Source organism: Ursus americanus, chromosome 8, assembly GCF_024610735.1.
Source record: "Ursus americanus isolate L20-20 chromosome 8, mUrsAme1.1.p, whole genome shotgun sequence".
Lineage (NCBI taxonomy): Eukaryota > Metazoa > Chordata > Mammalia > Carnivora > Ursidae > Ursus > Ursus americanus.
Genome location: NC_142134.1, coordinates 30,691,924 through 30,704,117, shown reverse-complemented (window position 1 = coordinate 30,704,117; position 12,194 = coordinate 30,691,924). Strand labels below are relative to the sequence as shown.

General features: G+C 38.1%; 1 non-coding gene across 1 annotated transcript; it reads right to left on the bottom strand.

Annotated features, from left to right (window-relative positions):
* Positions 1 to 1,873: 1,873 nt before the first annotated feature.
* LOC123775916 (U6 spliceosomal RNA) lies at positions 1,874 to 1,976 on the bottom strand. Its single transcript, XR_006775201.1, has one exon. It is a non-coding gene; the product is annotated as a U6 spliceosomal RNA (small nuclear RNA).
* Between the last annotated feature and the right edge of the window lie 10,218 nt (positions 1,977 to 12,194).

Here is a 12,194-nt window from a genome sequence, read left to right as displayed (position 1 = left end):
CCTGCTGCACCTCCCCCCCCACTCGCCATCACCTGGGTTTCACTCCTCAGGCTGTGTGGTCTTACAGGCTCTATGACAGAGTCATTACTCCTGGTTGCCATCCTTTAATACTAAATCACGACTTCCCGAGTTTAGCCCAGTCTGCTGATGGGATTATTTCAAATTAATCTGCTAGTATTAAAAAGTTTAAGGGGTGCCTGTGTGGCTCAGTTGGTTTAGTGTCCCACTCTGGATTTCGGCTCAGGTCATGATTTCAGGGTTGTGAGTTCAAGCCCTGCATCGGGTTCCGTGCTTAAGATTCTCTCTCTCCCTCTTCTTCTGTCCCTCCCCCACTTTTCTCGAACTCAAAAAAAAAAAAAAAAAGTTCAAGGGATATGCAGGGGGGAACAATATCTAATAGATTCATAAATATCCAATAACAAAGGATAAATGCTACTTATCTTTGAAAACACTGCTGATCAATCTGAATCTGAGAGACTTGAACTTCAGCTTTCACATTGCAAAAGGATACATATTTCAAGGCAAAAGGGAATATCTACTTTCTATAACACTTGTATACAGTCCTCCTAGAAAAGAAAGCTGACTTTGGGAGGGATCTTTCTACTAAATTATGACCAATGGTAAATGTAAGGAGGAAATAATCAGTAAGGTTTGTAACATGTTTCTTTTTTTGCCTCTTGGCCTTAAAATTAACAAAAAGCTTTCCTTTGATTAGACCCCTCAGTTCAATATTTATTGTTTGTATTTATTGTTTTACTATTAAAAATTATATGCATAAGACTTTATGCTGCAAGATACCATAGAAAATGCAAAGACGAAAAATGAACAAAAGCCATTCCTCATAAACTAGCCCTTGAAAGTTGGAGTTTCTATAAATTTTGCAAATCAGAGTGGCAGATTTTCTCTATATGAACATCCCTTATCTGGGGGGGGGGGGGAACCTTAACTTATACCACTTGAGTGCTGCAAATAAGGCATGATTCTCCACTGAAGCAATACTGCATCTTCAGTGGAGACAGTGAAAGTGCTTCATCCAGACTACGACTTGGAGAGTTCAGAAGTCAGATGTCATTTAAGAATCCAGGACAATTAGGAGCACAAAAATAGAATTGACTGATTCCTATAGAAAAGCTGGGATCTTGCCATACTTGCTTTTCTTAGAAGGAAATACATTTCCCGTACTTCGTAAATGTCACTGGGGAAGAAAAGGGTTAGCATGTAAGTCCCCTCAACCTCAGGGTTCATAGCCAACCTTTAGTTTTCCATTTCTGTTATTGAGTTCCTCATCCTGAAAACCACATATACATTTATAGATTTTTGGTTGAATAATAGAAGATTGAAAGAAAACCCTTCCTCCTATTTTTAAAACTCCTTGATTCTAGGATTATTGTCTTTCCAAGCTCTCCTTTCTTTTCTACATCATGTCAAGGCCAAATGCTTTCCACCTGGAGACCCTTTTGAACATCCTCATAATTCCAGGGAGAGGTTCCTGCTTATCCAAATCCCAGCACAACAAGAAAGAAGACACAGTCCATGATGACCCAACCCAACTGCAGTTCGAGAGTAGAAAGATAGGATAAGAGGGAAGACAGCGCTCTGCCGCGGGTGCGCGTTGCAAGGAGGCAGGGGTGTGGGGTGTGCACAGAGCACCGCACCCACATAAACAAAGCCTGAAACTGTTCCCTCATCAGCTCAGTAGCCTCTGCAGCCAACATCTGCCGTGACACCTATGTTTATAGTCATAGCAACCGCACCATGTCAAAAGGATTATTTCACTGTCACAATTCATTAAGGGCAAGTCTTGTTATGAAAAAATTCAGGCTTATATTTTTTTTCAACTTTATTGAGGTGTAAAATTCACCTTGCATAACTGAGAAGTAGGGACTGCTTCACAAATTTGTGTGTCATCCTTGGCAGGGCTCATGCTAACCTCTGCATGGATCCAATTTTTTAATATATGCTGCAGAAACAAGCACCAGGCTTGTTTGGATTTTTATTTGGAGTATTGTATTTTTTCAGTAATTGTTTTGACATTCCTTAGATCTGAAAAATCATCAAATCCAAAATTAATAAACTAATATGCTCTTTGAGAAAAACAGATTTTCACATTATTTTAATTGTTCCTTTACACTGAACAGAGTTGATTTTTTTCTTAAAACAGTGTGTGTTGTTTTAATTATTGCATAATTATTATTTTAATTTTCTGGCAATACTAGTTCTCTGTTCTAATTCTCTTCTTCAAATATTTCTCAGCAATTACCTTCTATATAGTCTTTCAGATAAAACTTTGAATCATTTCATCAAGCCCCCTCCGCCTTAGGATAAAACCTCTAATTTATTTCTCTCACCAAAATATATTCCAGATAGTCTTGAGTTAAATATAAATATGCAAGCCAGCACCAGAAATAATTAGAAGGAAACATAATTGTTTTCTCTTACCTCTAGGCAGAGAACTTTCTAGGCATAAAAAGCAAAGGAAGAAACACAAGATGAAAAGATTGATGGACTAGATCTCACTATTCTTAGCCTTCCCCCCTTTGCCTGGATTAGTTTTACTAGCTGGGTAATCTTGGGGAAGATACTTATCCTTTCTGTGTCCTTTGTGCCCACATCTATGTAGTTGAGAAATGAACTCAGTCATGGTGAGTTTATGGAACACCAACTGTATGGAATAGCATACATTAAAAACATGCTGAAGAAGCACATGGATAAAATGTAATCTTTAGAAGTAATGTGGTATAATCATAAGAATAGACTTTGGAATTGGACAAACCTGGCTTGTAAATTCTGCTTTTTCCACTTGAGTAGATCTGTGACTTAAATACGTTGATAGCAGTTTAAAGGGTTGCTTTGAGAGTTAAAAATAGTAGAGGCTAAAGTACCAAAATAATAATTTCATTGCCCAAAACAGTAAGCCAATCATTCAAATTCTAATACAATCCAAAAACCACCATTCGTGTCCCTAACTCAATCAGTTCCTCCCAGATCACTCATCTGTCTTTGTTTAATTTCTCCCCATAACAAGGTTATTAGCATCACAATCTACTCCTAAAAACCTGTAAACCAGATAAGAAAGTAACTTACAAAGAAGGAGAATATTTGCAATGCATATGACCAAGTGTTAACGCCTTTTATATTAAAAAAGACTCCTAAAAATCAAAATAAAAGATTAGTATGTTCGGTAGAAAAAAATGAGTAAGTAACTAGCAATTCATAGAAGATATACAAAGGATGAAGAGAAAGATGTTAGTTTCATTTGTAATTAAAAAATGCAAATTTGGGAAACCCGGGTGGCTCAGTCCTTTAAGTGTCTCCTTCAGCTCAGGTCATGATCTCAGGATCCTGGAATTGAGCCCCATATCAGGTTCCCTGCTCAGCGGGGAGTCTGCTTCTCCCTCTTCCTCTGCTCTTCCCCCCACCTGGTGCTTTCATGCTTGTTCTCTCTCAAATAAATAAATAAAATCTTAAGGAAAAAAATGCAAATTAAAATAAGAATATACTATTGTTTAGCAATCAGCATCAGGTATTAAAAAGTCTGATAATACTCAGTATTGCAGACAGTGAGGGTAAGTTTATAAACAGGTACAACTTTTTTGGAAGGTAATTTGATGATATATTAAAAAATCTATCTTAAAAACATAAGTTGTTTTTAGCCATACCACTTATAGGAATTCAACCTGAAAATAGCAGAGAGAAACATAAATATTTATATACATGAATGTTCATTAGGGCATTATTTTGTAATAACATAAAAAAATAACCTAAATTTCTGTCACTTGGGTGAATGGTTATATAAATATGTAATTTCCATCTGTTTGACTATAATACCACTGCTAAAAATCATGACCTGGAGGGCCATTTAAAGAATGAAGAAATTCTTATAACTAAGCCTTAGATGGAATAGAAAGCATATAAACTATATTTCTTAACACTATTCCAATCCCGAAAGTAAACCACTTGACTACACATACAAACACACACAGAAAAACAAACACAATAAAGTAATGTACATGAAGTTTAGATTTTTTTTCACTTCCGATTATCAGTATTGCCTGAAGTTTCTGCAATGAGAAGTTATTTACAATTTATAGGTTAAGAACAAGCACAGTTTCTTTTTCTTTCAAAAAAAAATGATTATTTCATATACACATGATTTTTTTCTTCTATTTTAATTCATTTTAATTTATTTTTTTCACATGCTTACAATCAATCAATAGATAAATAAGTGATAATTATTTTATTTCTAAGAAGACCTTGGTGATGAAACAATCCATTTTTGTAGCCTGAGTGCTGTAGTGTATTTAAAGACAGAATTTAGGACACGAGCACAATAAAAGGGCTTAATAACAAATCAACAAATGCAAAAATATTATATCAACAATACAGATGGATGATCTGGTTCCAGCTGGGTAAGCTTTTGTTTAGACTCAGGCTCAGGCAAAATCACCACTCTTACTAAAGTAAGCTGATGTACCAAGTCCTATCCTCCACCCGTCCAGACAAACAAACAGATAAAAAAAGGGTTTGGAATGGAAAGAGCAAGCCCAGTTTATTCACAGTATTAAGTACTGTTCAGTGAACTCTCTGCTCATTTAAATAATGCTAATTAGAGTAGGAAATGAGGTAGAGAGTCTAGGAACAACTTAAGGAAATGTGCAGGCCCTACACAACCAGGACGTACCAGCATTTCACCTCCTGGACCAAATAGTGAAATCACTCGTAAAATCAATACATCTATGGTTTTTCTCAATTCTTATAGTCTGTGATGTTATTTGTTGTGTCATAACAAATGAATTTGCATATATGCAGGAAAGCCCTGTATTCTCATTCCATTCTGAAAAATATTTGACCAAAGTGAAATTAATAGAGAAAAAACTTGTTGTTGACTAGTTATCATATAAAGACATAGCAAAACTGCTACCAGATTGTAATTTAAGTTGTGGTTCTTATGGGAAAAATTTCTTATTGTTACCCCACAATACTGCATGATGTTCTGTATGAGAGAAAACCCCAACGCAGGCAGCATGCAGCTCAGGCAACAGCACTCTCAAATCTAATTCTCAAGTGCTGAGTCAACAGCTTCGTGTTGATAAAATTTTCAAATTTGGTCTGTTGGTCCCAGCATGACAGCATTCAAACATTTTAACAATGTTCACATTAAAAACTGTGGTCACCTACATAATTGCTCTGGGAATTTGCATACTAATCGTACCGCTCTCTGAAGCAGTTGCGAAACTGTTGATGTATGTAGTTATTTTTTAAAAGCCGCAAGAGAGTAATTATAAGGATGGGTGGATGCATATAGTTTGGAATTTTAACTCAGAGATCCCTATCTAGAAATTCCCTGACGATGACACTTTGTCAGAGAGACAAATGCTTGTACATATACAGAAGAGATTCCAAAGCTTAGAGAAGAGAGGGTGTAGTCACCTCAAAAAGAATCAGGGTGATGTTTTGGTGGCAAAGCCCTGGGGCAGATGCTGAAAACTGGTATTCCTCTTTGGCTTTCCTCCCTTTGTTTTTAGTCTTCTAAATGCTGCACGGACTCATTCATAGTAAAGCCTGAAAATTTGAAATTCCCTGGGAATGAAATTGAAAAACTAATAGTTTATTGGGGTGCCTGGATGGCTCAGTTGGTTAAGCGTCTGACTCTTGGTTTCACTCAGGTCATGATCTCAGAGTGGTGGGATAGAGCCCCATGTAGAGCCCTGTGTCTTGCTCAGCAGGGAGTCTGCTTGTCCCTCTCTCTTTGCTCCCCCCCCCCCACACACTCACTTTCTCTCTCTCAAATAAATAAATAGAATCTTAAAAAAAAAAAGAAAAATTAACATTTTCATTTTCAGAAAGCAAAACATCTCATTTATATAGAGAAGAGGCAGTCATTTTTCAGTGGATTGGCAAAAGCTTTTTTCTTTTTTGTTGTTGTTGTAAATTTCCATGATTTATTATTTGTGTATAACACCCAGTGCACCATGCAATATGTGCCCTCCTTAATAAAGCATTTATTCTTACTTGGAAAAGACTTCTTAGACATTGTTTGGTCTTTTCTATTCTTTTAGGTAAAACAGTCAAAGTTTGTTGTGATTTAGACATCTTTTCCCCTGCCATTGGAGCTAATGTCATTGACTCATTTCTAAGAAAACACCATGAAACCCTCAGGTGAGAAGTCGCTAGCTATTATCAAGTTGAGCAAGTTTTAGAACTAGTAATGATGTGGTTTGAAGTGGTGGGGCTCTGAGCCAATGGCCAAGAAAGAATTCTTGAGACATCTTCAGTGCAAAAAGGTGGGTTTATGAAAGCACAGGGAAAGGACCCATAGATGGAAAGAGCTATATTATAAGTGGAGGGGTGACTGATTATATCTCTCAGAGTTGGGGGAAGTAAGGGCAAGGAAAATTTCCAAAAGGACTTTCATATGTAAAGAAGACTTACAGGATCCTAGAGGCCTGGCTATTATCAAGCTAAGGTTGTTTTTCCACTAGCAAAGCATTAAACTTAAGACAATTGGGAGTTTCCTGGAGAAATGTTATATTCTGCCTGCCTCAAGTATTTGTCATTGGGCTGCAGGTTATAAGGAAATTTAATTTTATCTACGTTTGCTTCTGCCTTCTCCCACATCAGTAACATGGAGAGAAAATTCCTGAAGTATGAGTCAATCTCGCTTGCTCTGAATGGGATTTAAACTGTGTAACTACTGTAAGTGCAGTCTAATACAAGGCAGAATGAAAAAAAACTGGCTTTATAGACCAACTAGTAAGCATTAAACTGGATAGAATAGAGCTTCTTCTAGTCGGATGTAACTATACGAGACCCTAACAGGTAGAAAACTCATTTGGAATGGAGTCATCCTTTGAATGATGAGTTCATGCTCAAGGATTCATCTAGACAAGGATTCATCCAGACTTTACCCTTTAAAAACTGATACGGTCCATAAAGTTCCTCAAATATGATTTAGTACCCATCTCTCCCCCTTGGTCTGTAGAGCCCAGCTCTTTGGAGGTTCTTCTCTACCCTGCAGACTAAATTAGACTTTTCCTTCTCCTAGCTCCCAGAGAACATCATAGATTCTTCTATTATAATCATAGTTAATACATACAGTGCTTACTATGTGCTAAGCATTATTCTAGGTTATTTAGATATATTAATTCATTTAAACTTCAAAGTAACTTTATGAGGAAGGTTCTAATATTATCCCCATTGAGCACACAAATGTTACTTCAAATGTCGTTCACCTAGTAAATTAAAGAGCTGGTTTTGAACCCAGGCAATCTGGCTTAAAAATCCAAGCAATTAACCATCACTGGATTTTAACAGTATTTTTACATGTTTAGGTCATTGTGATCTGATTTATAATAAGAAGTACATATTTGCTCTTCTTCCTCTTCCAGGCACAGAGCTCCTAAAACTCTTGGAATTTCCTAAGCGATGAGAGCCATAAATATGTCTTCTATTATGTTAATGAAGTGATTTCTGGAAAGTCCTGAAGTCCCATAAGGGTGGGGCTGGTTTTCAGGGGAACCAATGCTGTGAGTAGAGGTTTGGACCCTTCAGTCCCTCCTACTGACCTTCACAGAGGGGAGAGGGGCTGAAGATTGAGTCCAATCACCAATGGCTAGGGATTTAATCAGTCATGCTAAGTAATGAAACCCTTATTAAAACCCAAAAGGACAGAGTTTAGAGAACTTCCAAATTGCTGAACCAGTACACTTCCCTGTCGACTGTGCCTGGCTCCAAACTCCCCAGGGACAGAAGCTACTTTGTTCAGGACCATGCCCTATGTATCTCTTCTTCTGGCTATTACCCTTTGTAATTAACTACTAATCTAGTGACTAAATTGGTTTCCTGAGTTCTGTGAGCAGCTCCAGAAAATTAATCAAACCTGAGGAGAGGATCATGGGAATCTCTGATTTATATCCAGTCGGTCAGAAGCACAGGTAACGATGTGGACTTGTGATTGGCATCTGAAGTGAAAGGCAGTCTTGTGGGACTGAGCTCTTACCCTGTGGAATGTGATACTATCTATGAGTAGACAGTGTCAGAATTAAGTTGAGTTGCAGGACACCCAGCTGGTGTCTGAGACCTGCTCGGTAGTGTTTGGATTCAGGGAAGTTCCACTCTCAGATTCTTTGCTTACGGCCACGGGACAATGGAGAGTACATGAAAGATAGTGAAGGACATTTAAGAAGCCAGGTCTGGGAAGTGACACAAATGGCTTCTGTCCATGTTCTATTTACCACTTCATATGGCTGCAATCCAGCTGATCTGATTTCAGGAGACACTCTGAACTGTAGCCTTCCCATATGCCCAAAAGAAGGAAATAAGATTAGTGAGCATCTAGCCAGTCCTCCTTCCTGGCCACTTATTATCCCTTTATTCATCCTCCCACACATGAAACAGTCACTTCCATCACTAACTCAAAACCTTTAATCACTAACTGCATCAACTCAAAATCCACAGTGCCGTGCAGTCCTTCCCATCTGATCCAGATGTGATGCCCCAGGCTCTGGAGACCAATGAACTAAAAAGACAAGGAAGTCCTCCTCACCCAAACACATATCTAATTACAATGGTGGAGTAGGAACAAGATAACCACAATCAACGCATCCATTTAGGAGAATAAGAAACGCGGCAGCAACTGGTTTGAACCAATTTTGAAATCCCACTGGGCAGATACTGCCCTGGGGTAGGGGAAAATCTTGATTAGGCTCAATTATGTTTTCTGGGGAGAACTCCCATTATCCAATGTTCTCAACCTCTGGAAAGCTCTTCCTTGTCCAATATTTTCCTTGACTACATCTGGCATGGGTATTGGGCAGTAAGCCCTTTTTAGAGGATGTATAGATTGAAGAGTCTGTCTACTCCTGCAGGGTTGAGGATCTGCATATTGTTTTAAATCCTAACATCACAAATGTTTTTTATTGCACTTTCTTAGTTTCATTGGCAAAAACATTTCTTCAAAATTTTAATAGTTTCAATCTGTGGCCAATCAATTCCATATGCCAGTAGCCACACTAATAGTCTTTTTCTAGACATGATTCTGCAGTCTGATTTGTGTTGTGGCTTCACCCTATGACTTTCTTTTTACTTAATGGCAGCTACCTTGAATCTATCTTGAGCAAATTAAGGACATACTCATACTCATACTCTGTTCTCTCTTTCTTTCTTATCATTTCTACTTTTCAGTTGGCCAATTTTCTCCTGGAATCATCTCTTTTTTTAAACTATACTTTGACAAATGAGCAAATAGTCCTAAAAACACTGCTAACATTTGGTTTTCCAAACTCTTCCTATAGAGTTTACAAGCCCAGCTGGCACATGGTCTGCATTGTAAGGAAAAGCAGGTAACAAATTTACTGAAAATGTTGCTACCACATAACAGAACTATCCAGTAACTATTTCTTCACTCTCCAGAGCCAGTAGCTGAGCTAATGCCACATATTTTAGGTTTTTGTTATGGTAGTACCTCACTTCTGTTACCAATTACTGTGTCAAAATGAGTAAAGATCACTAGCAGCTTTAGCAATAAACCCTCATATCAGAGGAGCATAATACAACAGAAGTTTGTCTCCAGTTCATAATGTGGCCCAGGTAGCTCTTTCAGGTGACTCTACTCCAAGTGATGACTCAGTTTTGGATTCCTTCCTTGGTAAAGCTCTTCCATCACACTTTTAACCACTTGAACAGAAAGAGAATTTGAGATAACAGAAAATACATATATTGGACTCTGCCCCCAGTTCCTGGCAAAGAGCTCCGAAAACCCTTGTAATTTCTTAAGTGATAAGAATACTAGGAGCAACTCTTATTCTAATATTTGTCTTTGACCCCATCCCTGACACAAGGCTCCTAAAACTCTCATAAATTCCTAAGTGATAAGAACACTAGGAGGTTTTTTTTGTTCTAATGAGGCAACTCTGGGTGGACTCCTAGATGGCTTCCAGATGGTGGTTGATCATGGGGAAGAACAAGCCATGATTAGAAGCTTAGAATTTTCAGTTTCATCCCCTCCCATGCCCTCTTCTTTAGAGGGGGAGACGGGCTGGAAATTGAGTTACTTGGTCATGCCAATGTGAGGAAGCCTCCATAAAATTCTCATAGTGTGGGGTTCAGAAAGCTTCCAGGCTGGCAAAAACCACATGGGGGAATGATACACCCCAATCCATGGGGATAGAAGCTCCTGTGCTCAGACATGACATTCTCACACCGCACCCTATATATCTCTGCTTATACCCTTTATCATATCCTTTAATAAACTGGTAAACACAAGGAAGGTTTTTTCTGGGTTCTATGAACCGCCCTAGCAAATTAATCAAACCCGAGGAGAAGGGTGTTGGGACCCCTTATCTCTAGTGGGTTCGTCAGAAGCACAAGTAATAACCTGGGCTTGCAACCAGTATCTGAAAGGGTAGGTAGGGTGGGTGAGCCCTTAGCCTGTGGGATCTAATGCTGTCTCCACATGGGTAGAGTCAGAATTGAGTTAAATGGTAAGACACTTAGCTGGTGTCTCAGAGAATTTGCTTGGTTTTGGGAACTCTACACATTTGGTGACCAAAATGTCAGAAGTGAATGGTTCTATGTGAACAATAAAGGAGACTCATAAAAAAGAAATACACAAAGGGAAGAAATGGATTTTTCCTTACATATGGGAAAAAAAAAATCCCTTAGGTTTTCCCTTTAGAGAGTATGTACAAGATTGGGGAGACATTTTAGTGGCTAGCACTGGAAGTAGCAAACATCATGTTCACTCATTGTCCATAAACCAGTCACTTGGCCCCAGACTAATGACAAGAGAGGCTGTCAAATGTGAGCTTCCTGTGTGCTTAGTAAAATGAAAAAGTATTGTTCAGCGTGTAGCCGATGGATCTTTGCAAACTATGATGGGAAGAAAAAGCCCCAGACTTAGAGCAATTATATTTGAATCCCGACTCTTAGTTCTTACTAAATGTTTGATTTCAGCCAAGTTAATTAATATCTCGTAATCTTTGTTTCCTAATATGTAAACACTATTCATAAAATTATAAGGTTATAGAGATATGTAACTCGATTCTATATTTTATTGGTCAGGGTTATTTAACCAAGTAAAAGAAGCCAACTCTAATTTAGGCAAAAAAGTAATTTATTGAAAGGATTTTATGTAACTAAGAGAATTGCCAGAAAAGCTAGAGAACCACATTCTGAAACAGGGAAAGTACAAAGAATACTAGGCAACCAACCACAACTGAGACCATGGACCAAGGGCCATGAGGGTGCTGCTCCCACCACTGGTGAATGTTGGATGCCACCACTTGCACAGCCACCCACCTCTGGCACTGGACACCATCTGCCACACTGGGTGGGTGGGTGCAGCTAATTAGTTGAGCCCAGATCATGTTCCTGTGCCCTAGCTGAAAAGGAAGATGGGATATAGAGTACATGGGCTTTAGGGCTTCTGTCAAAGAGGCATATCGTGAAGAGTTCCCTAAGTATAAAAAGGGAATTTGCACTTGGGGCCAAGAGAACAACAAAAGATAAATATTTACTTCAGACACTTACTGAGCTATATCTGGCGATTTCTGGGTTCAAGGGACACAAGTCAATGAAATAGTTCCTGCCTCTAAAAAGCCGTGTATGGAAGTGTTTTATGAATTGGAAAGCCCTCAGAAATTGAAGATCCTGATGTTACTGTAATAATTTCAATATCCAGATTATACTAATAGATTCTGGAGATATTTTTATAGACTTACGTTGAAGTGCCCATCTAATTTCAACATTACCTTAATCTGTTCAGAGATATAAGAACCTCAAAATTTGACTTCATATGGACAATACTATTTTTAACTAATAGCTTTTGATGAAGATTAGCTGATAGCAACTCCAAAGTTAAAAAATACAGTATACATGAATGAGTTTTGTAATTTCTCTTTATCCGGTGAAACTGTAGTTCCTGATCTAGCTGAAGAATTGCCTGTATTTATATGGACTCATTTCAAACAACTTAGGGGAAAAAAGGCAAACAGAATAAAAACTAACGTTGCTCATCTTCTATTGTAAATAGAGACTTTGAAATTTCAGATGTTTCATTAAAGCACATTTTACTTTTCTACGTTAAGAGATAAAAGAACTGTGGATCTCTGAAGAGTATTTCTCCAAAAAGAGAACAAAGGAAATGCCTCTCTCCCAGAACTAAATTAGCAATTAACATTCAGTGAGTTGAATGA